The following is a 15,404-nucleotide window of genomic DNA, read 5'->3' on the forward strand; positions in this document are numbered from 1 at the left end:
TCTGGTGCAGCCAGAGGGTAGACATTACTAAAGGGGATCGCTGCCCCGGGAAGGAGTTCAATAGGGCAGTCATAGTGTCTGTGTGGCGGGAGCTGGTCCGCCTTCTCCTTGTCACACACATCAGAAAATTCTTTATAGACAGTTGGTAACCCCACTACCTGTATAGGAGATTCGGCCTTCAAGGATGTAGAGATTGTCTCCGTAGCAGACTTCTCCCTTGTTGGGAAAGTGATCGCCTTAGTCTCCCAGTTGATGGTCGGGTTCTGAGAGCGCAACCAGGGAATACCTAGGATCACGGGAAAATGTGGAGAAGAGATTAATAAGAACGACAATTGCTCCTGATGATCCGGCTCCAACAAGATCGTGAGAGGTATTGTCTCCTGGTCTACAGGGCCAGAGATTAGGGGTGAGCCGTCTACTGTCTCCAAATTAATTGGAGAAGCCTTCTGACAAGACTGAATGCCATGTTCCTTGGCAAAGGAAATGTCCATAAAATTGCCCCCCGCCCCTGAGTCGATCATAGCTGAGCTGGAAATCCATCTTCCAGCACACAAGATTCTAATAGGGAGGGAACAATGAGAGCTCTTTTCCTTCACTTCCCCGGGGGGTGAGGTCATAGCAAGCGACTGAAACACTGCATCTATAGGCAGGCTCCACTCAGAAGTGTCGGATTCCGTATCACTGCCATCCAGCTCCCCAATCGCAGCTACCACTTTGTTCTGACGTCTAGGACATTTTGGGCAGTTAATCAGGAAGTGATCTGACTGGCCGCAATAAAAACACAAACTCTCCCGAAGGCGATGTTCCCGGCGTTCATTACTATCACGCCTCTGAACTGAGTCAATCTGCATCGGTACCTCCTCCGCACCCCGAGATGTCTTACCTGCAGTTTCTTTGGGAGGAAGGGAAAAATTAGACATGCGGTTATACACAGCCAGCTTTTCCTGCCTGCGCTCTGTAAGGCGAATGTCTATGCGCACGCAATGCTGTATAAAAGCCTCGAGCTCCTGTGGGGATTCTGAGCGGGCTAATTCATCTTTTACCACGCTGGACAGGCCTCTCTTAAAAATGGGAACCTGTGCATAAAGGTCCCAATTAGTATCTACTGCTAGTCGCCTGAAGTCGGTCGCATATTCAATAACCGAGCGCTTGCCCTGGCGCAAAGATAGCAGCGCGGTCTCAGCAGAAGCGCGACGATTTGGATCATCAAACATTAGTGCCATGGCGGCCAAAAAATCATCTAGCACATTCAGGCGTGGGTCACGAGACTCGATCATAGGGTTCGCCCAAGCAAGCGCACGTGAGGTCAGCAGCATGATTATACATAGCACTTTAGAACGGCCCGTTGGGAAATGATCAGCATGGATGTCAAAGTACAGCATACATTGGTTCACGAATCCACGAAACTTGTCGCGGTCGCCATTGTATCTAAATGGTGGTAATTTAGGAAGGCTAGGTGGTGGTACGTGCCCTGCAGGCAAAGTCACGGGTCGAGCCCCCTGGGCTGCCATTTGTGTACTGATGTCCTGGAAGTTTTGTCCACACTGGGTCTCCAATCCAGTCAATCTGCTTTCCTGTGCTGCAACTCGAGCGTCTAAGTCCTGCAGGTTCTGCCCAAAAACCCGTTGACTACGTTCCACGCTCTCAACTTTCTTTTGCAGAACATTCATATCCTGCTGCAGGGAACGGAGCATGGTGTACACCTGTTCCATCTTGCTGTCTGACATAGCTCCTGCAAACCCCTCTTTTTTGGGCTGGAGTATCCTGTAACAACTATAGTGGATACTACAGGGGTCTCTTGGCAAGAAGCACAATCACAGCAGAGTCCAGAGTTAAGTGAATCAAGTTTATAAGAACACAGCAAAACCATGCGTGCACAGTGTGAACAAGGCAAACACAAAAGTCAATAAACTGCCGCTAGGGGTCAGCGGCCAGTTGCAGGGTATACGCTTTTCAAAGTATCGAATGCTTGGAGCATAGTTTAGAAACAAAGTCCAGAATGTTATAACCGGCCACTATGGAAACAGATGCCGTTATCAGTACGGTATAGTTCTCAGAAAGTCTATCCAGTGGGTACCCTAACCCTGGTCCGGTTAGGGCACGGCACGGCCGCTGAGTCAGCCGGAATCGCAGAACCACAAGTAGCAAGCACACGGTAGATTCTTTAGGACGGAGCAAACAGTAAGTCTCACCGATCAGGTGGCAGCGGGTAACGAGACAGCAGAGCAGCGGAGACAGCCAGCGGCTGTGGAGCGGGCAGCAGCAGAGGTGTGCAGTATAGTCTCTTGAAGCAACCACGAATGGAACAACCTCAGCAGGCTACAGCAGCTGTGAAGCCAGGACAACCCAGTACTCAAAGGAACACAGGCAGAATACTCCAGCATTGATTAATGACTGGGGTGGAGTCTTAAAGGCAGCAGACAGGAACACATGAAGGCCCGACCACCATCTTGGAGAAGGGCAAAATTCCAGAACATAGCAAAAGTGTCCAGAGTCCTGACATTGGGGTTCAGAAATGTCATCTGATCCCCAGCTGTGTGTCCGGCAATTTCTCCTGCTCTGTCCACATTCACACAACTACAGATTTTAAACTTGTGCCAATTAGGCCTCTGTCTCCACTCTGTTTGTAGTATTTTCCCTGGGTTCCAGCACCGCCAGCTGTTTCCCGGCATTGTCTTTGGCACAGGTACTCCCTCCTGCCCAGCCTGGTTCCAGCACGCTTGCTGTTTCCGGGTAGTGTCAACGTCACTTTGCCACCAATACGTTGTCCTGTCGTGTTGCGGTCGGGTTAGCCGTGTCTATGGTGCCTGCAGTTTATGGGCTTCCTATGTGGGCTGTGGGATCTGGCAACAAAGGCTGTTTACGTAGTGCCAATAGGACAAGCACCCCCTGTAGGACTGTGGGTTTCGGTAACTGCGGCCGGCTCGCGGCCTTGCAACTTTGATTTTCATGGGTACCTTCTGCTACCCATCCGGGTTCCAGTACCGTCAGCCGTTTCTCGGCAGTGCCTTTGGCTTAGGTGCCTCCTTCTCGGTGTCCGAGTTCCAGCAACGTTTGCTGGTCCTTGGTAGTGCTTTCTAGCACAGGTACCTGCTGCTTAGTAACCAGGTTCCAGCACCGTCAGCTGGTCCTCGGTAGTGCCATTGGCTCTTGTTCCTTCTGCTGCCCCTCCGGGTTCCAGCACCGTCGGCTTGTCCTCGCTAGTTCCATTGGCTCTTGCAGCTTCTGCTACCCATCCGGGTTCCAGTACCGTCAGCTGGTTCTCGGCAGTGCCTTTTGCTTAGGTGCCTCCTTCTCGGTATCCGAGTTCCAGCAATGTCTGCTGGTCCTTGGTAGTGCTTTCTAGCACAGGTACCTCCTGCTTAGTAACCGGGTTCCAGCACCGTCAGCTGGTCCTCGATAGTGCCATTGGCTCTTGTTCCTTCTGCTGCCCCTCCGGGTTCCAGCACCGTCAGCTGGTTCTCGGCAGTGTCTTTGGCACGGGTACTCCCTCCTGCCCAGCCTGGTTCCAGCATGCCTGCTGTTTCCGGATAGTGTCAACATCACTTTGCCACCAATACGTTGTCCTGTCGTATTGCTGTCTGGTTAGCCGAGTCTATGGTGCCTGAAGTTTATGGGCTTCCTATGTGGGTTGCGGGATCTGGCAACAAAGGCTGGTTCCGTAGTGCCAATAGGACAAGCATCCCCTGTAGGACTGTGGGTTTCGGTAACTGCAGCCGGCTCGCGGCCTTGCAACTTTGATTTTCATGGGTACCTTCTTCTACCCATCCGGGGTCCAGTACCGTCAGCTGTTTCTCGGCAGTGCCTTTGGCTTAGGTGCCTCCTTCTCGGTGTCCGAGTTCCAGCAATGTCTGCTGGTCCTTGGTAGTGCTTTCTAGCACAGGTACCTCCTGCTTAGTAACCAGGTTCCAGCACCGTCAGCTGGTCCTCGGTAGTGCCATTGGCTCTTGTTCCTTCTGCTGCCCCTCCGGGTTCCAGCACCGTCAGCTGGTCCTCGGTAGTGCCATTGGCTCTTGTTCCTTCTGCTGCCACTCCCGGTTCCAGCACCGTCAGCTGGTCCTCGGTAGTTCCTGTCATGGTCACACATATGTCTGGACGCAGCGACTACCGCAAGGCGAACCCATAACACACGTGACCCTGGATACACCGCCTCCAGTGGGGCGAGTTTAAATAATAAAACGTGCAACTGGATACGCCGCCTCCAACTGGCGAATTTAGGTAATACACGTTATGTACAATAGTCTGGAAACCCCGCCTCCAGTAAGGCGAATTTAAATAATAAGGGGGAACCTGGGTAACATTAACAATGGTGGGCCCTGCGATAGGGAATAGGGACGTGGAGACCTCCTGTGCTCCCCTGAGCCAGTGTCCCTGCACTCCTAACGTTCCCTATGCCGGTTCCACACCGGGCGACACACGCGTACCTCAAACCCTGACTCGCCCTGACCTAAACCCTCACTAGGGAATTGGACGGTGCGGAAACTAATCCCACTACCTGCACTAAACACACATGAGGAAAGATGACAAAACAGGGGAAACACCACTTAGCTTTGCTCTGTTGCGTACGTTCCTAGCAACAGAGCCCACTACCTGCGTGCATCTTCTCCACCCGGATCCATCACCAATATCGGATCCTTCACCATAGTGCAGCCTTGGAGCAGAGTCCGCCACCAATTGCAGAAGTCCAGTACCATCAGCTGGTCCTCGGTTGTGCCATTGGCTCTTGTACCTTCTGCTACCCATCCGGGTTCCAGTACCGTCAGCTGGTTCTCAGCAGTTCCTCAGCCTTCTTGTACCTTCTGCTACATTTCCAAGTTCAAGCTTTTGGGAATGGTTTTTGGTTATCACTCTGGATCTCCCTGATGACTACCCTGAAGATGATGACCCTGAAGACCACCCCGAAGAAGACAACGACCACAAAAACGATGACCCTGAAGACGACGACCCGGAAGACCACCCCGAAGAAGACCAAAAAGATGACCCTGAAGAAGATGACCAAGAGGACAAAGAACATGAAGACAACCACCAAGATACAGAACAACAAGAGACAGAAGACCAAGAAGCAGAAGACCAAGTAGCAGAAGAACAAAAAGCAGAAGAACATTAAGCATAAGACTAAAAATCAGAGCAAAAGATATTATCTAAATTATAAGCAGAAGAAGACTAAGCAGTGTATGGGGGTGAATCTGTTCCTCCTCGTGGTGCCCCTGGAAAATGCCTGCTGCTGCAGGGCAAACTGAACGCGGACAAATCCTGTTGTAAATCTTTTGTGACAGGCAGAACGGAAGGTGTAATCTTCAAACTTTTATAGATAACAACTACAGGAATGCCTGTCACAAATAAGAATATGATAAAGAAGAAGAATAGGAAGAAGATGAAGAAGTAGAATATGAAGAAGAATAATAGTTGAATAAGAAGAATATGAAGAATGTAAAAAAAAAGAATAATAGGAAGAAGGTGAAGAAGAAGAAGATGAATAAGGTGAAGAAGAAGTTGATGAAAAAGATGCTGCTGCTGAGGATCATGAAGGAGAAAGTGTGGGAGAAGTAAAAAAGAAGGTGAAGAGCATGGAAGTAGTGAAACATAAATATCTGATAAAATATAAAAAAGGTTAACATAGTCAATATCTTTGTAACTCCGAAAGTCTTAAAAAAATTTTTTATTCCTGCTATTCCATTTGATTGGGCTAAACCTCTATGCCTTTAATGTCTCCTCCACCTCCCCCAATACATTCTACATTATTATTAGTTGTTTTTCTTCATGTAGAATTAACCTATAAGGAAAGAAAGGGTTTATTTTTATTACGATATTTCTGTCCCATTGACTTGCATTGGTTTCCGGTATCGGAATCGGCAATATCCGATACTTTTTGGGTATCGGTCTGATCCAATCCGATCCAATATTTCACGATATCGGATGGTATCGCTCAACACTACTGGTGAGTGGCATGTGCCTCCTTGTGCCATGCCAGAAATTTTACTCCAGTCAGGGACTGGAGTGAGATTTCTTGATTAGGGAAGCCCACATCTCATCATAAGTTAGATGATCTGTGGAGTTATGCACCTAGTCTGGACCCAGTTTCAGTGATTTTAGCTGGGAGAAAACGCCAAAAGGCTGAGATGGGCCAGAATAATGTGACTTTTCAAAGCAATTTACTCCAGAATTCTGGAAAAATTGCTTTGATGAATCAGGACCTATATTTTAACAAATTAACCAATAAAGTTATTGTTTTTAATCAATGTGAACATAGTACCAAAATTTTTCTTTTGCTAAACAAAATTCTTTCAAATCACATATAAAAGAGTCTAATCCTCCTATGTTCCCACAGGGAAATAGTGATTACCTTAAATCTATTTATGCCTATTGTTCATAAAATTGGAGTTACAACTTGAATTAAAATCTAATCAGAACTCAACGCACAGCAATAAATCTGTAACATTTCATAATCATTACAAATAAAACTCACTTCATTCACAGCTTCACCCAGAGGACTTCTTTACCCTCATCCTGCTGAGAAAAAATCCCCCTGTAATAAACAGAAGTGCCCTGTAACTAATCCACCTCACAAGGATCATAATGCGCATGAAATTGGACACAGTATCTAACTAGTTGGATTAAAGGTGATGATTTATTTCCCTGCGCAGCTTGCTTATTATTTCCTCTTTATCTTGTTTTTATCTATAAAGATAAGTGCTTGAATTGATAACATAGAATGTTTTTTTTTTTGAAAAGTGAAAATATGTAATAAGGAAAAAAATCGGCGCCGCACCTGTTAATCAGTTAAATCCCACTGTCAGTCACTGATGGCGGGATTTAACACATGGCAGACGGGGGTCAGTCATTCATCCCCACGATCACGTGATCGGGGCGCTGATGGGTTGTCGTGACAGCACAGCTGGGAGTCTGTTGATGGCCCTCGTGTCTGTCATTATGATCCTCCTGTGAAGTCAGGCGCGTGGACTGTGTTCATAGGAGATTGTGATTTTTGCTATGAATAACGGTAATGATGCTATAGCACAAGACATTAGATGATCGCAGCTTCAAGTCCCCTAAGAGGACTGTTCAATACAGTAAAAAGTAATATAAATAAATATGAAAAAGAAAAACCATAAGTTCTAATTACCCCCGTTTTGCCCCTTTAAAAATAGAACAATAAAATAATACCAAAAACACATATTTGGTATCGCTGCTTTTGTAAAAGTTTGATCTATGAAAATGTAAAATAAATTAATCTGATCGGTAAAAAGCTTAAAGAGAAAAAAATAAAAATGCCACTTAAATAAAATAATAAAATGTAATAAAAAGTGATCAAAACATTGTATCTACCCCAAAATGGTATACAAAAAAAAATCAACCGAGGGCACAAAAAATATTCCCACTCACAGCCACATATTCTAAAAAATGAATATTTTACGGGTCTCGGAAACAGGCAATATAAGTGAAATTTGTTTTCTGTGTACTCACACTGACCTGGAGAATCATATTACCTGGTCAGTTTTACCATATAGTGAACATGTTAGATAAAAGCAAAACAGCAATTGCGGAATTGCCCTTTTTTTAAAAAAATGTTTTCACACTTTTCTGTGCATCAGATGACAAAATGAATGGAGTCATTTAAAAGTACAACTTGTTCTGAAAAAAAAAAGCCCTCATATGGCTACAGGGACAGAAAAATAAAAAAGTTAAGGCTCTTGGAATAAGGGGAGGCAAAAACGGAAAATTGCAAGGTTATGAAGGCGTTAAAGGGAAAGAAAGGCGCACTGCCAGGCGGAAAGTGCAGCTCCAGGGAGAAAATGAACTTTATTCCTCCCTGAAGCCACCAGCTTTCAGTCATACAGATGTGCCGGTGTGGCTATGGTCACAATTTTGAATATGTCTTGCCACGCACAGAAATCCCTGCACTTGTACATCTCGGCTGCTGTCAATGAGGTTTTTAATGGTTGTCTCAGGAATGTTCTGCCGTGCTGAATGCACTTGGGCAAGTTATCAAGATCCACTGCTGGCACATGGTGGCATATTTGCTGGCCAATCAAGCACAGTGATACTGTTGTTTTTAAACCAGGAATTGGTACGTTTGGCAGTGTGGACAGGTGCCATGTCCAGCTGGAGAATGAAATTTCCATTTCCATTTCATTCTCCAGCAGGACTTGGCACCTCTCCACACTGCCAAAAGTACCAATACCTGGTTTACAAACAACAGTATCACTGTGCTTGATTGACCAGCAAACTCATCTGACCTTAACCCCATAGAGAATCTATGGCATATTGTCAAGAGGAAGATGAGAGACACCAGACCCAACAATGCAGACAAGCTGAAGGCTGTTATCAAAGCAACCTGGGCTTCCATAACACCTCAGCAGTGCCACAGGCTGATCGCCTCCATGCCTTGTTGCACTGATGCAGTAATTGATGCATAATGAGCCCCGACCAAGTACTGAGTGCATTTACTGAATATACATTTCAGTAGGCCAACATTTTGGAGTTTAAAATAATTTATCAAGCTGGTGTTATAAAGTATTCTAATTTACTGAGTTAATGACTTTTGGGTTTTCATTGGCTGTAAGCCATAATCATCAACATTAACAGAAATAAACACTTGAAATAGATCACTCTGCTTGTAATGACTCTATAAATTATATGAGTTTCACATTTTGTATTGAAGAACTGAAATTAACTTTTTGATGATAGTCTAATTTTATGAGATGCACCTGTAGATGGAAAAGACTATGAATCAAAAACATTTTATTTGTTATTTATATGCAAGCAGTAGCAGGTAATCAACATACTTAATTCTGCTCAATATTGAGTGTTAAAATTATTACGGTAAAGTAACACGGGCGCTACCTATCCAAAAAGACTCAGATGCAGCTGGTGAAGAGACAGGACTGTGTCGGCTCCTGTTATAAAGTCTGAGCGAACTGTATATTTGTGTGATTCACCGCGCTATGCTTAAGTAAGTACGTATAACTGCTGTTGAGTGTTAAAATTATTATTAAGCAGAATTCCATTCAGCCTATTGGTTTGGCCCTCCACAACAGGCATGGACTCTCATGTGGACCCTTAGGAAAATTAAGTGCCAACCCCTGGTATGGATCGTTTTATTCAAACCTAGATGAATATGTATGGTATATTTGTTTTCCTAATTGGTCAAATTATATGAAACCCCCTGGTATTTTTGTAGCTTTTATCTATGTGACACTTTAACACATCCTTTTATTTTGAATAATTGGATATAATGATACCTTACATTGTGCCGCTTGGATGTTATTGGTGGACTGGTATTATAGTAACATAGTAACATAGTTATTAAGGTTGAAGGAAGACTTTAAGTCCATCTAGTTCAGCCCATATCCTGTTCTAACCTACCCTAAAATGTTGATCCAGAGAAAGGCAAAAAAAACCCATGTGGCAAACAGTAAGCTTCACATTGGGGAAAAAAATTCCTTCCCGACTCCACATACGGCAATCAGACTAGCTCCCTGGATCAGCGCAATATTAAGGAAACTAGTGTATATACCCTGTAATATTATACTTTTCAAGAAAGGCATCCAGTCCCTTCTTAAATTTTAGTAGAGAATCACTCATTACAACATCATATGTCAGAGAGTTCAATAGTCTCACTGCTCTTACAGTAAAGAATCCGCGTCTGTGAGTATGCTTAAACCTTCTTTCCTCCAGACATAGAGGATGCCCCCTTGTCCCGGTCACATGTCTAAAGACCCCGTCACACTAAGCGAGATCGCTAGCGATATCGCTTAAGCGTCACCAATTTTGTGACGCAGCAGCGATATTGCTAGCGATATCGCTATGTGTGACACTTACCTCCGACCGGCTCCCCTGCTGGCTATCGCTGATCGCGCAAGAACGTCCTGGGCCATTTCTCGTCGGCCACTTCCTGCTGGGCTTCCTGCTGGTGCCGATGAGCGATGCGTGGACGCGCGCGGGAGGACGTCTTCATCGCCACGTCTGACGGTAAGTAACGCCCGCCGACCGCTGCTGCATCTCTGGTGAGATCTGCCTGTTTGGCAGCTCACTAGCGACCATTTAGCGATGCATCAGCGATCCTGACCGGGTCGTATCTTTGTCGGGATCGCTGGTGCATCGCTAAATGTGACGGTACCCTAAGAGTAAAAAGATCATTAGAAAGGTCTTTGTACTGTCTGCGCATATATTTATACATTGTAATAAGATCACCCCTAAGGTTGGGTTCACACGTAGCGGAATTCCCGCGGAAGTTACGCGAGAATTATGGAATTCCATTCCGTGGGAAAATCGCATTTTAAATTCCCGTGATTTTCCCGCAAAAAACTAGCAATTTGCAAGCGTAATTACCTTGCAGAATGCTAGTGTTTTCCAATCAATCTGTAGCATCGCTTGGAGAACTGATTGACAGGTTGGTCACACTCGTCAAACATAGTGTTTGACAAGTGTGACCAATTTTTTACTATTGAGGCTGCCTATGCTGCGACAGTAGTACATAGATCTAATGTTAAAAATATTTTAAAAAAATAAAAGATTGTGTTATATTCACCTTCTGACGTCCCGCACAGCGTCGCTAGGCCTCCGCGATGCTCCGGCAAGTCCCGTTCCCAGTGATGCATTGCGGCAATGACCTTTGATGAAGTTGCGGTCTCGCGAGACTGCTGCAGCATCGCGAGACGCGACATCAGCAAAGGTCATCGCCGCAATGCATTACTGGGAACGGGAGCTGCCGTGCGTATCGCTGAAGCCTGGGGACGCCACGCGGGATGCCGGAAGGTGAATACAACCTGATTTTTTATTTTAATTCTACTTTTTACAAGGATATGGTACCCAGTGGGTACCATCCGCAAATGTTCTGCTTACTTTTCGCATGGTGGGCACAGCCACATGCGGAAAGTAAGCAGAACAATGCATTCCTATGTGGGTGGAATCGCCACAATTATGCGAAATAATGAGCATGCTGCGGATTTTTCTGCGATGCGATTCCGCCGCAGGAAAATCCGCAGCATTAGCACAGCATTGCGGAATCCCATAGGATTGCATGGGATGCTGTTTTATTGCGTTTTCGCGGCAAAATTGCGCAGTAAAAACCTGAACGTGTGAACGCAGCCTAAGACTTTGATTTTCCAAACTAAATAACCCCTAGTGCAACAACCTGATTTGGTATTGTAGACCCCCCAGTTCCCTAATAACCTTGGTTGCTCCTCTCTGCACCCGCTCCAGTTCAGCTATGTCTTTCTTATACACCGGAGACCAGAACTGTACGCAGTATTCTAAGTGTGGTCGCACTAGTGACTTACATAGAGGTAAAATTATGTTCTCCTCATGAGCATCTATGCCTCTTTTAATGCATCCCATTATTTTATTTGCCTTTGAAGCAGCTGCCTGACACTGATTATGTGCTATATATACAGCAGCACTAATTTTTAGATGCAAATTTGGTATAAAATATAGTAACAGCTATCATAAAATGCACAATACAGACCCTCAATAGCCAATGATCAGCATGACCTTCTGAAATGCTCTGACTCAATGGGAAGTGTCAATTTGCTGGAGTGTAAGTAATGTGTCTGTTGTAGGAGCAGTAAATCACTCCGGTTGTCATTTTTTTCATGCTGCTCTGACTTTCTGGAGTAAGAAAAATCTCATTGCCTTGTTACTATTTAACCTCAATGAACAATGGTTTCCAACAGCGTTATTAAATCAATAACAAATATGTCACTTCCCGCAGATTTGTGGATGTAAATCAATATTTCAGATTCAGTTATGCTTGCCAAAAATGTGACAGCTTACTAGAGACTGCGAAAGTCAGAATCACGGTATGATTGTCATTCTCTTTTTCTCACCTTGAATAAACTACATTGTAACTTTGTAACAACTTGCAAATTCTGATAATAATAATAGTAATAATAATATACTTGCAATTAAGATCCGGTTTAATTATATTTTTAAATATATTTACAAATATAGCAGAACTAATTGTAATTTTAAGGCAACGCTTTGCTTATGCAGTGTAGACTACAGTTCCAAGTAAAGTAACAGAAATCTAATTTACAAGTGATCATAACAGGTTGTGCAACATGACTGTTGTTCAGCTACGTCTGACAAACTGAGCACAGATACATCAGGATATTCTGTTATCTTATAGGTTCAAAACTTGTTCATGATGAATCTTACCTCTGCTGTGCAATTTCCTAAAAGAATGATCTGTGTCCGTCAGAGTGATGAAAAGCAATCCCAAAATGTAATCCAACTTATGCGTTCCAGCTGACAAAACTGAATGGTTGCTGTTTGCATTAAATAGGCAGCTGAGGACTCCTGAGGGCTGTCGAAAGTTTTCAAATGGTATTCTAGCTTTCTTTTATATGGCAGTGAGTCATAGTAGAGGGCTGGATTTCTGATGTGTTGAAGAGGACCTGGGGGGGTGGATGTTTTAAAGTTACACTCTGGATCTATTATGGGAGGTGAAGAGTGGAGATTGCCATAGGAGAAAAATGAGTTCCATTTGACCTTCACTGATTAACTACAGCCAAGTTCACATGTAATACAGCACCATAATACCTATATTGATTTAGTTGCACGGAGTTAAAAGATTTATATCGAGGAGTTAAAGGAGATGAACTTTTCTGGTTGACAGCGCTGCTGCTGGAAAAATAGACATACCACGCGGTGGTAGTATTAAATAGTAGCTCTTCTACGCGTTTCAAGTTCATACCAAACTTTTTTAAGTACTCGTTCACACGAGCGTATAACAAGACCAAGTGCTAGCTGATGTTTTTTTGAATAGTACTCGGCCCTATGTTATACTATATGACAGTGCAGATCTGCTATTTTTTTCTCATGCCTATGTGGAAGGACCGGCCCCCGTCGAGTGTCCGGGCCGGAACCAAGGGAGCCATCATCTAGGTATCGGGGGGAAACTATTCCCGGGGGACAGAGTTCGGGGATGGACCATTGAGATGGAGAGCTGGGCTAGGGGAGGGGCAGTATAAAAGGGGCGGGGAGCGCCAGTCACGATGAGTCAGCAGACCGGGACAGAGGCAGCAAGAGATCGTGGGAGCGACTGAGAGCTAGAGCGACTTACCATGCCAGGGAAGACGCTCACTGAGGACTTCAGAGGGATGGCACCGAGACGACCATCTGAGACTTGCTGCCCCGCTCCAGCCAGCAGCCGCCTCACCACAGCCCGCGGCTGCGGCCTACCCGTGGTCGCCCGCGGCCGTTGCCGTCCCGCTCTGGCCCGCGGCTGCTGCCTGTTCCCCGCCACCCGCAGCCGCCCTGCTCTCACTAGTGGCCGTGGCAAGTCCAGTGCCGTCGGCGGCCACCACTGTCCTGCTCCGGTCCACGGCAGGGGCCGAGCCTCTGCTCACCGCGGTGTCCCCGTCGCAGCGGCTAGCTGCACAGGTGGCCTGTCACCTGCCACCCCGCATCACTGCCACTTGCCCCCATCCAGGGGCTGCGGCCTCCCCCGTCCAAGGACTCCTCCGGGGCCGGAGGCACCCCAGCGCCACAGGAGCGGCGGACCGCTCGAAGACTACGCCAACTCTTCAGCAGCTGAGCCCAGCAGCTGCACCGCTGAAGAACCACCGGCCAGAACGCCGAGGGACGTCTGGATGGCTAAGTTGACTATATAGTTAAGGACCCATAGTCGGCCATACCGCGGCCCTATAGTGACCGGTTCTCACCGGACGTTGTCGTGTTCTCCTCTGTTTGTGTGAACTTTATTGAGCCCCGGTGAGGGCAACACTTGTTACCCCCTTTGGTTGAACAGGCTGAGACTGAGGAAAGTCTCCTTTAGGCCTATAATCGTTATTATAAAAATCAAGCCGACTCGTGACTCGTCACTGCATCCTGCTTACCTGCTAGTACCACACCTATTCAGCATGAGAAAAAAGCTCTTCTGTTGTCCAGGGAAAAGAGTAAGAGACTGGGCAGACCTTTCCACTAGAAAGCAGGGGATGTTGCTAAGGGGCAGCAGTGACAGCGTTCGCAGAAGCAGTCAGTTTTGGCAGGGAAAGAAGAGTGCTCTGTCCCTCGAGCAGCGGGACTGCGCCAGCCCGCGTCCGTGTACTCCCGCCATCACCAGCGGGGATTCCAGAGAGAAGTGCAGTGTGCCCGGTAACAGCCAGAGAGCGAGGTGCCGTGCGCTTTGTGATCTTGAGTACAGCGCACGTGCCTCATAGATAAAACCGGGTACTGGACAGACATTTGCGGCCCAACTTGCCAGTTTATACCTGCCCACTCACGTTGGACCCTGATAGTGCTGTGGCCTTGTTTGTTCCTGCTACACATGCTTATGGACTAGGGGCTCAGCAGAAGGTGCCGGAGACCTACCGCTGCCACCAGAAGATAGACCGCTGTTACCAGCAGGACCTGCTTGGAGAAGCACCGCGCCAGCCTTGTTGGCGCTGCTAACCCCTAAGTAGAATCTGCAGCCTGAGGAAGTTCTGACAAGATAAGTGTACAAAAGAACTGCCCTTACCTTGTGTTAGGGCTGACAGAACGCACCAAATTACAAAATAATAGTAGGTGCGTTCGCAGCCCGGGGTCCACCGTGCAGAGGTGGTACACTGCTGCTAGGTAATGGTATAAAGCAGTGTGGAAAGGTCACACGTGGGTTAATGTTACCCAATGTGAACAGAAGCAAATTCTGTTAACTCAAAGAGCCGTACTACCGCTGAACATAAATGCTGGAGCCTGTTTAGCTCACAGAGCCTGGCCAAGGAGCGCACAGAAAGCGGTCACAGAACTCTGCCCCAAGGACATGGGGTCAGAGTCCCTCTAGACCTTCTGAGCGCGCATTGTCGCAACTGCGGACGCTGCTATAGACGCTGACTACGGAATGTAGAGCACGTGCACGTGATGCCTGTCTCAGACTCTGCCCTACCTACACCTAAGCCTGGGCGCTTAACAGGCAAGGCTGCACAACACATGCGTACCAAGGGTAGGGGTTTCTTAATGAGTAAGTCACCAGAGAAACTCATACATGCATACAACACTCACTCCTCATAGTCTGATAATGCAGTCTATACTAGAACATGGCCGAGTGGCCATGCAAACCTTTTATCGCCGCGTGCTTCCGGGACCTTCCTGGCCTTTCGGATGGACCAATCCAAGCTGGAGAAGGACCTGAGCATGTGACCTTCGGTGTCCAAAGGGAGATCACTCCACGGGCATGCTCAATAAGCGAAAGGAGGACTTAGCCCCTGGAGAGACTCGCTGCTGGCCAGCCTGCGTTGCTATATGTGGACCAGAGGTGGCAGCAGCCAGCAAGCCCACAGTGCTGGGGTCTGAGCATAGCGCTGGGCCGAAGGAGAATGGAAGACCGCCGAGTGCAAGGCTCTGGATTCCTGCTGTGCAGAGGCAGGAACCTGACGCCTAAAGGTACTGTCACACTTAGCGATGTACCAGCGATCCCGACC

The 15,404-nt window shown here is 46.7% G+C and overlaps 1 protein-coding gene across 1 annotated transcript in view; it reads right to left on the bottom strand.

The window, feature by feature from the left end:
* Window positions 1-12,332, bottom strand: part of CAPN6 (calpain 6) — a 209,345-nt gene extending 197,013 nt beyond the window's left edge. The window contains exon 1 of the mRNA XM_073547659.1: window positions 12,160-12,332. The gene's annotated coding sequence lies outside the window, so the exon portion shown is untranslated. The remainder of the gene's footprint in view (window positions 1-12,159) is intronic.
* Window positions 12,333-15,404: the final 3,072 nt, after the last annotated feature.

The sequence above is a fragment of the Dendrobates tinctorius genome, unplaced genomic scaffold (assembly GCF_039654945.1).
Source record: "Dendrobates tinctorius isolate UK_male_01 unplaced genomic scaffold, ASM3965494v1 ptg000154l, whole genome shotgun sequence".
Classification (NCBI taxonomy): domain Eukaryota; kingdom Metazoa; phylum Chordata; class Amphibia; order Anura; family Dendrobatidae; genus Dendrobates; species Dendrobates tinctorius.